The sequence below is a fragment of the Eptesicus fuscus genome, chromosome 19, assembly GCF_027574615.1.
Source record: "Eptesicus fuscus isolate TK198812 chromosome 19, DD_ASM_mEF_20220401, whole genome shotgun sequence".
In the NCBI taxonomy this organism is placed as follows: domain Eukaryota; kingdom Metazoa; phylum Chordata; class Mammalia; order Chiroptera; family Vespertilionidae; genus Eptesicus; species Eptesicus fuscus.
In genome coordinates this window covers 49,608,292-49,621,064 of record NC_072491.1, presented here as the reverse complement: position 1 = coordinate 49,621,064, position 12,773 = coordinate 49,608,292, and the positions used below count along the sequence as shown (strand labels likewise).

At 42.0% G+C, this 12,773-nt stretch overlaps 1 pseudogene; it reads right to left on the bottom strand.

The window, feature by feature from the left end:
* Positions 1 to 2,123: 2,123 nt before the first annotated feature.
* LOC103299960 (ATP-dependent RNA helicase DDX54-like) lies at positions 2,124 to 11,904 on the bottom strand (annotated as a pseudogene).
* Positions 11,905 to 12,773: the final 869 nt, after the last annotated feature.

Sequence of the window (12,773 nt, the reverse complement as noted above, 5' to 3'; positions counted from 1 at the left end):
CCCTGACTCCCTCCCTCCATCACCCCTCTTAATGCAAAGCAGTGTCAAAACAGAAGTGGGCTGAGCCTGAGCAGGAGCTTTGGAGGGGAATGCTCCTAACACTGGGACAAATTTCATTTTCAATGCATTATTAACCTTTTGCACTCGGATGTCTAGTGTGATTCGACACGGTTAGCATTAGAATAAAGGAATCGAGAAAAAAGCAAGCGAGTGCAAAGGGTTAAGGGGGAGGCGCAGGCTCAACCTGAACCCTCAGAAGCCCCATAGGAGTTCAAATGCTAAGTCTCCTAATATTTCTGAAGAGTTTATTTCCATTTTACAGATATGGATATTAAGTCTAGAAATAATGTGTGTAGATCAAAGTCATATAAGAGGCTATTGAGAAACTGGGATCTTCAATCTATTTCTTCTCAATCTATATTTTTTCCATTTTTTAATTCCACGAGGCTGTTTCTATTTTTATAACTCTAATTTTAGTTTTTACTGTTATTTATTTACTATCGGTGAAGAAGGGAGAGTAATGATTAATGTAACTTTTTTAACTGCTTGTTAAAAGGGGAAAAAATGTTCCTCCCATAAGAAGTGTCTTGGTATGTGGGCAGTGAAATAAAGGCTAAGCCTCTCCACACCCCCATTCACATCTTTATTTAAAGTCGGTGGGAGTGATTGTCTTGTCCAAACACAAATTGGTTCCTTGAAAAACTACCCTCCCCCCAAGAACAAAAGAAAACTTACCCAGGATTTCTGCAGTAAATATACCGCATAGCACAAATATATCACATTTATTTTAGTATATATATAGTGTTTTAAAAGTTCTTTAAAAACCTGTGCAAGCCCTAGCCAGTTTGACTCAGTGGATAGAGTGTCAGCCTCTGAAACTAGGGTCCTAGGTTCAATACCTGTCAAGGGCATGTACCTAGGTTGCAGTCTCCTCCCCTGCCCCATCCCTGTCCGGGCTCTTGAAGGAGGCAACCACTTGATGTGTTTCTCTCAAATTGATATTTCTCTCTGTCTTTCCCTCTCTCTTCCACTCTCCCTAAAAACCAATGGAAAAATATCCTTGGGTGAGGATTAAATAATAATAATAATAATAATAATAATAATAATAATAAAATGTTCCAGTCATGGATTGTTTATTTATAGATATTTAATAAGGAGTAGAAATATTTGCCTATTAAGTTGTATTTGTAGGAGAATTACATTAAACACATTATTCCTCATGCTAAGCTGTTGTATTTTGAGCAATATCTTTCAGGAAATTGTTTCTAATTAGTTAATTTGTGTAAGCATATCTTTGATTTTGAAAAGTGTGTGATTAAAATTGAGATATCTAACTTCTTATTCCTATGTCTAGATTTTTGCTATTGCATAGAGCTTACACATTGTTCTGTTGCTTATATTTAAATAAAACAGGTGGAAAATTTTTTTCACACACTGACTTTGTTAAAAATGTAATTTTGTGCTTTTTTTAATCATTCTTGCACTGTCAATAATGATACCCTTTATCTGGTTCTGGACATCAGCTAACAGCACCATTTGTCTTACTATCCACACTTTACACATGATTAATACTATTCAGTGTCATGGCTGGAGGTGTTATTATGGTGTAATGCTCAAATGTATTGTTGTTTGTTTTTTTCTGATATACTCAATATAACACAGTCCAGTTGACAATAATACTACTTTAAAAATTTATCTCAACTCATTTCTGATAAGATTGAAAATTTATTCCTGCTTCTGAACATTAGTTTAATATACTTTCCATGTCTATGATTTTTCTTAGAAGAAAATAAAATTGTTCTTTCAACTTTACTTACAAGGTTTGAGGTCATGCATGACTATTCATCCTTGGAAGAACTATAAATATTCTACATAAAATATTTATGAAGAGTTTATTCAGAGCAATCTTATAAAAAAGCTTAGGACATTTTAGAAAATATTCTTTTGAATGATCCACTTTGCCTTCTAATCTCAGCACTCCGATTTTGAATTAGATATTTGCTAAATTATTGCATCCCTCTCCCCCAGAGATAAAATACTAAGATTCAATGTTTTCTACATGTATTTATAAAACGTTACATAAGCTATATCTAGTAAACCCAAAATCAATTGAATATGATTGTTCAATACAGACATGTCAACCTAAAAGTAAAAAGCAAATAACATTAAAAAAAAAACAAAAAACAAAGAGAGACACAACAAGAGTTTGAGGTCACAGAACAGTAATTTGGAGGCACAGCTTCCAAATTGTGTCCCAATTCCAGGGTGAAGGCCAGAGGTTTGTATAAGGAAAGGAAAGGAAACGATGACATGAATTGAGGAAAGAAACTCCTATTGGTGCTTACAAGTTGAGCTACTCTTTTGCTGGACATGGCTGATTACTGATTCTATCTTTAGAAAGAGTGTCCACATTCTTTATTCCTTGTGGTCAGGACATATGCTTTCCTGTTAATTCCACAAACAATTGTAAGACCATGTCGGTTTGGCCCAGTCTAAAGGTTAATTTGCTCAGTTTGAGCATTCCAAAGTTTTGACAAGACCACTAAGGCAGTTCCTGGGGGATGGCAATTGGACTCTATTTCAAAATGGCTCTTTTTACATTACTTTTCACAACAGTAGTATGTCTTCTTCAAAATTCAACAAATTTTTTATTGATTCATGTTAGAAAGAGGAAGAGGAAGAAGAGAGAGAGAGAGAGAAACATGAATGTGTTGTTCCACTTATTTATTCACTCATTGGTTGCTTCTTGTATGTGCCCGATCAGGGATCAAACCTACAAATAACCAACTGGCCAGGGCTACAAACTTTTTAAAAAAATGTGAATTATGGTGTTTTTTACATATTTCAGGATCAAAGGCAGCCTCTGTGTGGTTATTTGTGAATTGCTGGGTTCTGATACTTCATAGAGGTGTCAGTTTCCACAGCAGATTAAACTACTCACATGAAATTAACTGGAAATTTTAAATTACCTTTGATGCCAGAAAGTTCACTGCACTCCTGTCTGCATCTACATGTATATGTATTATGTATGTATGTATACTTACATGCATAAATACACACCCATCTGAGAAATCATATGGGCTTGTGAAAGGAAAGAAAGAATTTGATTGAAAGAGATAAATAATTAATAAAACTTGTGAAAACCTATAAAACACATAATAAACACATTGAACAATCACCCATGAATGAAGAGAGGGATTAACAACTCTCTGTTCCTGAGGTTAAAAACCAACCAATCAACCCTAACCAAAAATAACACAACAGAAAGCAAACACAGAGAGAGGACCACCAGTTCTGAGTTGGCTCCAGCCATGAAAATTAAAATGACTGAATAAATCCAAGGAAGTAGAACTCCTCCCTCCCCCATGGCTGGTCCATATTTTAATGTATTCAGTTTAAGCTTGTTAAGATGTGCTAAATGTTCTGTGAGTGTTTTCTTGCTGACATACAATTATTAGCAGTTGAATTAAGCCTTTTTCATAATCTGTAATAAAAATTTGGTCTCCGATGTCTTCTCTGATCTGTGTAACTTGCTTAACATGTTGTATGAATTAGGCATCATTGTCCCCAGAAGACAATGGGTTGAATTTTCCTGAAAACACCTTGTTAAATCAACTAACATTCTCAGGGAAACTGTGTGAATGTTGACCCTGGGGAGGTGAGTAACAGGAAAACACACTTTCTAACAAATAATAAATCTCTCGCTAGTGGCTAGAAGGAGGAGAGAGTTAATTATCCCAATAGGAAAGCTACTTTCATGTTTCACAATAAATGTTTAGGGTGATGTTGAGAAAACTCTACAACTGCAGTCATAAATAATGAGCTTAAATGGAGCATAGACATGATTAATGGGGAAAATCGCTGAATTTATTTTAGAAGTCTTAATGTGCACAAGCTTCCTAAACATTCAACGACGAGGGAAAAGGTCTAACCACTGTGGGTCCCATGCTTTCCTCCAGGAAGGTCTGCTCAGCGTTCAGTGGAGAAATCCTTAGGAAATCGTCGCTATACAGTCTCATTAAATATTTAGATGTAAATATCCCATAAACTTCATAGAAAACCGGGATGCCACGGGGAAAAACAAAACAACAGCTTACAGAATTTTTTGTGAAATTAATTGCCAAGAGAAGTATGAACAAATATAACATAACTCAGCTGCTACGTTTTTTAGGATGAATTTCTGATAATGTCACAGGCCTGAAAAGAATGACAGTGGAGGAAACCGGGTGACTCACACAGCTGTGGATGTGCCACTGAATCACCATTGAGAATACTCCCTCAAAACATGGTAACTTAGAATACATGTATATTTAGCATGGTATTTTATTCTTTAGCAAAACAAAACAAAACAAAACAAAAAAACATAATAAAGCATCAATCATATGCCATTGGCAATATCCAACATATTGGTGTTTTGTTTTTATCATTAGATAACCAGCTCCATTTGGTTTATGAGTTTGATTATTGAAAACCATGCCTAATGTATATTATCACTTAAGACAGTGATGCCAAAGTTTATTGATTAACTATATATATACATATACATACATATATGTATATATATGTATGTATATGTATATATATATGGGTGTGTGTGTATATATATATATATATATATATATATATATCTTACCTTATAATAGACAAATATGCAAATTGACCGCACCTTCGCTACGCCCAAGCCATGCCCACCAACCAAGCCACGCCCATCAACCACGCCCACCAGGAAACCGTTGCAGGGAAGCTGGGGTGCGGCGGAGCCCAAGGCCGGGAAAGCCGCCCGAGGCTTTCCCGGCCTTGGGCGCCAGCGGGGTGCCTGCTCCGATGGCAGGAGCGAGCCGACCTGGGGGGTCGGCTCGCTCCTGCGATCGGGTCGCAGGGACGCTGGGGTGCGGGCGGAGCCCAAGGCCCGGAAAGCCGCCCGGGGCTTTCCAGGCCTTGGGCGCCAGCGGGGTGCCTGCTCCGATCGCAGGAGCGAGCCAACCTGGGGGGTCGGCTCGCTCCTGTGATCGGGTCGCAGGGACGCTGGGTGCAGCCGAGCCCAAGGCCACCGCCCAGGGCCAAGCCCCGACCCTGAAAGAAGGTAGAAGGCGGTGGCCACAGCCAAGGCCTGGGTCCCCGGTGCCGGCAGAAAACTGGTGCAGGCAGCCAGGTGAATGAAGGTCTATTGCACGAATCTTCGTGCAAACGGGCTACTAGTATATATATAAAGGGGTGTGTGGGATTCAAGTGCATTTTCTTATTAAATTTAAAATATAAGTCATTTTACAAAGCTACCATATATGTGGTCTAAAACTATATTAGGGGTATAATTTCTAAGTACAAGCTTGAGTTAGGAATATTTTGTAAAGTATATATAATAAGTCATAGGAGCCTAAAAATGGATTATAATTTAGGTGACTATTTTTTAATTGATTAAAAAATATATTTTCAGATTAAAATGTTAGGTGTTCAAGGTGACTCTAGAAATGTCCCACCCCCAGATTCTTGTCAGTCGCCTGTGATTCAAAACTAAGCATCATTGTGGTCAGTCCTGGGAAAGGCACTAGTGATTTGGAACTCTGAACTTCAAGTTCTTTGAATTGCGTATTCCCTGAGCACGCTCTGAAAAGAAAGTTAATTTTGAAAGCGGATGTAATAGCGGAGGGAAGCCTCAGAGGCTCTTTGTTTGCCACAGCAGCTTTCATGTCAGAGGAAAAGTAGGTCTCCTTGTGTTGCAGCAAATGCTGGGGGCCTTGGTTCCTGTCTTCAACCATCATGCATATGCAAAACACAAAGGAAAATGCACTTAACTCTCCTGTGCCATCAATCAACCTGATAGTTTCCCCAAATTCTAGTAATCAAAGTGTCAGCAACAGCCTGGATACATGATGCTCAGTCAGGGTCGGACATTTCTCTACCTGGTATTTATAAAGATCTCATATGAGAAAATGTCCAAATTAAGTGGTTTACAAGCCATTATGTCTTGCTGTGTGAGGTTGACTTGCTTTTCATTTGTATAAGTAGTTGTATAAAGGTCTTTAGTCTTTCTGTTTTTGTTTTTTTTCTAAATGCACTCTTTGGGGGAGAAATTATGATTTCAGAATTTCCTGTGAAGAACACTAAAAATATGTCACAGGAAAATGCAACTGAAAAATTAAGTACAATATCGTTTTTCAGGCTGACTTGCTCCTTAGAGGAATATGTGCAATATTATTGTTTTAAAAAGGTGACACATGTGAACATGTCATGTTTATATATTGCTAAACTTTTTATGTTCCAAATTTGGCAAATAAGTGACAGATTTTAAAACTCAATTTATATAAACAGTCACTCAGGAGTATTGAGTGTATTGAGTCTTCACTTCTATTCTAATCGATGACCATAGGCCAAACAGAGGATATAGTAATGAAAGAAAGCAAAACTTTATCTATAACTCCTTTAGAATGCTTTGAACACTATACAACTCTGTGTAAACCATTATGTAGTACTTGTCCTTGCATCATAAAACTGAATGCATAAGTGCCATATCCTCTTTCGAATTTTTCTTTTGCATGTAGAATTTTTGAAAAGATAAATTGCAAGGAATGGCAACTATGCATACATTTGAATTGTCCTAGCTGCATTTTTACCAAACCCATCTCAGTTTGTAACTCAGCAAGCCAAAATAATGTTTCGTTCATTTTTACCCACAAAGTTTGCAAGTCATTTCTGGACAACTACCTGAGACATATTTTCTTCTGAAGTGAATAGCATTCAAACAGAAAACATGGTACATGGCCAACATAAAATGAACTGTAGAACATGATTGAAAGGAACCTTTCTGTTATACCCTCATTTTCTAAACCTTGGGTAAGGATTCTTTTCCCATCAGAAACTCCACTGTAGATTTCAGTTACACAGAGTGTCTTTCTCCCGTTCTGGCCACCCTAAAAAAGCAAGAGGCAAGGGAAGAAGGATGAAAGGGAAAATGAAAGTCCACCCTGTAGATGGTCTCCACACCACGTTGGGAAAACTCGGTCGTGTTTTCTGTGTGTACTATTGATACAAACTCAACTTCTTGCTCGATGTTCTAAAGAGCAAGGGAAGAGGTGACTGCAGTCTCTCCTAAACCATCCACGGGAGTCTGTGGAAAGCCAGGAAACTGCCACCCAGCCAGGCATGGCTTTATGTAATATACGGAGCTTTTTACTTTTGGAAACACCAGCAGACATTGGCTGGGTACATTTTATGACACTTTATCAGGTGGAAAATAGCTGTACCTCACTTTCCACCTTACATTCTGATATTAGTAGGAAGGTTGCTAATGTAATTATATTACAACTAGAGGTCTGGTGCACAAAATTTATGCAACTGTGGGGCCCCATCTTCCAGTCCCCTGATATTCATGTATTTTGATATATGTGTATATGTATGCATATTGTGGTTTTGTTTGTTTGTTTGTTTGTTTGTTAATCCTCACCAAAGGACATTTTTTCATTGAATTTTTAGAGTAGAAGGGAAGGCAGGAGACAGAGAGAGAACATGGATGTGAGAAAGACACATCAGTTGGTTGCCTCCTGCACATACCCTGACCGGATCGGGCTGAAACAGTGCCACCAACAGGGCTGACTGTGACTGCTGCCAGGCCGCTGGGGCTGAGGCGTTGACCATATAGCCATTTCCTGTTTCTGCTTCTACTTCTGGTAGAGGTACCGCTTATAGGAGCTGCCAACGTAGTGACCACTTTCTGTCTTGATCTTCTTCTTGTCCTCCTGTCCTGACTGTCCCACAAACCGCTTCTTCTTCTCGTTCCCCTTGAGCTGCTGCCGGCCCCTAGTCAGGTTCTGGGCGTCGTCCCCCATCAGATCCAGGCAGTGCCAGCCACCTACTGCTCAAAGGCGCCCCTGACCCCACCAACGCTCAGTCCCAGTTCACTGTCGAAGTCCTTGGGCCAATAGGGACATAGAAATCCTGGTCCAGAGGCCGGGCCTCCTTCTTCTACCTCTTGACTCCCCACTCAGGTCCTGGCTACTGCTGTTTCTAGCTCACGACCTCTGTGAAGATGTCATCCATGCTCTCTCCCTCCTCTCCTCCTCCCCCTCCTCCTCCTCCTCCTCCTCCTCCTCCTCCTCCTCCTCCTCCTCCTCCTCCTCCTCCTTCTTCTTCTCCCCAGGCTGTTCTGCCTGCCATGTGGGGCAGCTTGGAGCTGGGCCAGCCAGGCCCTCCTGCTGCTCCTGCCAGACCTGCTGGAAGTTGGCGATGGCCTTGAAGTCCTTCTGCTGCTTGGACCACATCACCTGAATGCTCAGGTCCCAGCTGGAGGCATTGATTTCAAAGATAGTGATACTGCTTGATGCTGTCCACCAGCCTCAGCAGCTGCAGCTCCTCCTCCTTAAAGCTCAAGCTGAAGAGGGGGTGCAGGCCCAGCCCCTCAAGGTCCAGCTCCTTGGCCCGTTTGATGGACTCTGGCGAGGGCACCAGCCTTGAGCGCACATAGTGATGCTGGGTGTTGTCGGCCATGCAGCCCAGGCCCTGCAGCTCCAGCTATGCGTCCAGGGTGTTCTGCAGGTCACAGTTCTCATCCACCATGCTCTGTGGCACTTTGCCCAACATGCCGTCCACACTGACTGCACCTTATAGGGGTGGGTGAGGGTGAGGACATGGCTCAGGAACAGGTGCAGGTCCAGCAAGTAGGGGACCTCATCTGGGGCCACCAAGGAGTAGGCTGTGCCACTTCATCCAACCTGGGACACATGACCCACATAGTGCAGGAAGAGCTTGCCCTTGGCCGGGAAGCTGAAGTTGATGACATCCAGCAGAGGGATGTCCAGGCCCCGGGTTCCAGGTCGGTCACGATGAGGGTGGAGCACTTGCCCTGGGTGAACTTGGCCAGGTTGAACTTGGCCAGGTTGGCTGTAGATGTGGGTGCAGCTCACCCGCTGGATTGGCCTCACCCCATAGAGGCCAAGCAGCCAGGGGGAGGGATATGCTCAATGCCTGAGCACAGGGTAGGGGGAGGGGCCATCAGGAGTGGGCCGGATCTTTGGTTGGCCACCACAGTGTGCGTCATAGCGACCGGTCCTTCTGCTGTTCAGTCAATTTGCATATTAGTCTTTTATTATATAGGACTAGAGGCCTGGTGCATGAAATTAGTGCATGGGGGGGTACCTCAGTCTGGCCTGCACCCTCTCCAATCTGGGACCCCTCAGGGAATGTGTGACTGCCAATCCCTGCTGGATTGGGCCTAAACCGGCAGTTAGACATCCCTCTCACAATCCGGGACTGCTGGCTCCTAACCGCTCACCTGCCTGCTGGCCTGATCCCTCTAACTGCTCTCCCTTGCTGGCCTGATCCCCCTAACTGCTCTCTCCTCCCTGCCTGATGGCCCTTAACCTTTTGCACTCGGATGTCGAGTGTGACTCGACATGGTTAGCATCGGTAGCAGCTCGAGAAAAAAGCAAACGAGTGCAAAGGGTTAACCACCTCTGCCTCGACCCCACCACCATGGCTTTGTCCGGAAGGACATCTAGAAGGTCATCTGGAAGATGTTCGGTCTAATTAGCATATTACCCTTTTATTGGTATGATTAATTATGAAGTATCACATAAGTAAGATTGGGAACCATAAAATATAAAAACAATTATTACAATTATATTTATTTGAGAAGTCCCATATTAGTAATGTTATGAACTATTATTAGCTTTTCTAGAAACACTTTTTTCTTAGCCACCTGAAGTGTTTAGCTAAGAACAAAGGTAGCTTAGCAACCATACAATGGATGTGAGATTGATGACATTTAATGCCCTAGCAATGTTAGTATATTATAATACTTGCAAGTCTTCATAGAAAGTAGCAATGGATTTCCTTTATTTGTGCAATATATTAGATTAGTGTCAGTTTTCTTAAGTTAGAATTTTTTTTTTTTTAAGGCTACCTTCACTTTTCTGATGGAGAGCTAAGCAGATCCCAACAGCTTTCCCCAAGGCTTCACGCTGAGCTGATGATGTTGGACAGAACCTAATCACAAGAGAGAAAACAAATGGCAGGACAGGCAAGCCTGATGAATACAGGTGTGAACATTTAGCAATTAGGCTTTGGTTTAGAATCAGTTTTGAAGAGTGCATAAAATTTGTAATAATCTTCTCTCAATTATTTGAGACAAAAATCAATAGGAACTAAGTTGAGGAAAAAGGCTAATGAGAAAAAGCTGCATAATTTTAATTACCCCATAATGATAAATGGCTTTCATTGTAAATTACCATCTGTGTTTTTTTCCCCTTTCACTCTATAAATTGTATTTGAAGTTGCTAAAAATAACTAGTTTCTAAGTGAAAAGCTTAGGCAAAAAGATTATTTGACATTACAGCTACCAAAACAAAAAGAATGAGTCTGTGGTTAAGCACAATTGTATTTCACATTATTTTGGGCCTTTCTGAAATCACAGAAAATCAATCCGAGTCCAGAGGTACACATCAGACTGTGACTGTGTGTCTAAGTCCACAAGAGACTCTACGAAAAGGCACAAATATATGACATGCTACTTGCCCTCTTGAAAACTCACAATGTATTTAGGTCAAAATTATCAAATATATAAACAATAAACTGTTAACTGCCAAGTAACATCATGTTCACTTTAATTTTCATAAGAAGACTAGTAGCCTGTTTGCACGAAGATTCGTGCAATAGACCTTCATTCACCTGGCTGCCTGCACCGGGGACCCAGGCCTTGGCTGTGGCCACCGCCTTCTGCCTTCTTTCAGGGTTGGGGCTTGGCCCCGGGCAGTGGCCTTGGGCTCGGCCGCACCCAGCGTCCCTGCTACCGATCACAGGAGCCGACCCCCAGTGGTTTCCTGCAATCGGCCGCAGGCTCCCTGCTGGTGCCCAAGGCCGGGAAAGCCTCGGGCGGCTTTACCAGCCTTGGGCTCCGCCACACCCCAGCGTCCCTGCAATGGTTTTCTGGTGGGCATGGTTGGTGGGTGTGGCTTCGTTGGTGGGCGTGGCTTGGGCGTAGCGAAGGTGCGGTCAATTTGCATATTTGTCTATTATAAGATAAGATGCCAGCAAGTAATGTCACAAATAGGGTGTGAAGGTAGCCAGTGTCATTTGAACAAGAAGTAGACTGGGATCAGAAAGAGGTGGGTTTAAAAAAAGTAAAGCAACAACAACTACTTATGGATACAGACAACAGTATGGCGATTACAAGAGAGAAAGAGGGGTGAGGGAAAGGAGAAAAGCGTAAAGTGTGGATAAACGGTGATGGAAGGAGACTTAACTTGGGGTGGTGAACATACAATACAATATACAGATGATGTGTTATAGAATTGTACACCTGAAACCTATATAATTTTATTAACCAATGTCACCCAATAAATTCAATTATAAAAATAAATAGGTGGGTTCAATTTGTGGCTTTTCCACCAACTGTGTGTCTATTAAGCAGTAACTTCAATCTTCTGACCTATATTTCCCAACTGTAAAATGTTGGTGCTAACTCCAATTTTAGTAGTTGTGAGAGTGACTGTAAAAAATAATACCACACAGGTGTGTTCAAAATGTTATTACTTTGTGCCAACAAAAAGTAATTTATTTTACGAGGCAGGGAGCATCACGTTCAAGGATCAGCTACAAATGAAATAAGTTTGCCTTTTCCAATGAGCATTCAACCTGCTCCAATGTGGCACCACCATGTGAGGCACGGAGCGGGGAGAGAAGTTCCTTTAGAAACCTTAGGGACGCTCTGCCCTTGGTGATGCTGGAGATGGGAAGAGCTCTTGACCTACCCATTTCCCTTGACATGATTACCATCTCTTCCCTCTCCAAACATTACTTCTTTAGACATGATTGCCCATTACTGAGAAAGCTTCAGTCACCCAAATTCCTTCCGGGTGGCTTCCCAGTGTCTTTAATAGGAAAGGAAAATTCCTCAGACTCACCTGCTCCCATGTATGGCTTGGGGAGGGCTGTTTCTGGGTGCAGTGCTTGTGCTTCCTTAATTTCTTATCCCCAAAATGCACGATTCCCCCAAAATCTACCCGTATCTTTCTCTTCTTCCCTATAAAGTATAAACAAATAAATTCTCCCCAAATCTTATAATTGGCAGTTCCAATTAATAAAACAAACTACCATTTATTTCAGCAGGTTTCACAGTAAAAAGTTAATTTATTATGAACTGTAAAAAAATAATACGTGTTTAAGGTCTATATTTTCTATCATTGTTCAGCAAAAGTTTTAAACAAGTAGGATTTTCTAAAGGCATCTCCCTTCCCCCAAAACGAAGGAGCTAAAATGTCACAAATGCTTTGACCTGCAATCGAATGCTGGTGTGAGCCAGTGTTTCCCTTTGTCTTTTTCTTTTCCCTCCTCCTCCCCCTCTCTCTCCTCTTTATCTTCTTTGTTTCTTTTGAGTTGCCTATTTGATTTGCTTTTGATAGTTTGACCTAATAAAATATTTGTCAACTAGAGGCCCAGTGCATGAAATTCATGCACGGGTGGGGTCCCTAGACCTGGCTGGTGATCAGGGCCGATCAAGGCCAGGCTGATTGATGCCAGGCCGATCAGAGCACAAAGGCCCCTCAGAGTAGGGAGAGGAGGCAATGGTTGCCAGGCTGGGTACAGAAGGAATGGACACCGGCTGCTGATGCCGCCATCATTAGCACCCCACCACTGCATGATTCCCTGCCTCTCCCCCTCCTCATTCCCTTGCCGCCACCACGGTGGAGCGATCAGGCTGATTGGGGCCTGCCAGCCAGGGGGAGACATGGGACATGGAGATTGGCCGCCAGCCCGGAAGGGGAGCTGGCCCTTGGCCCCCT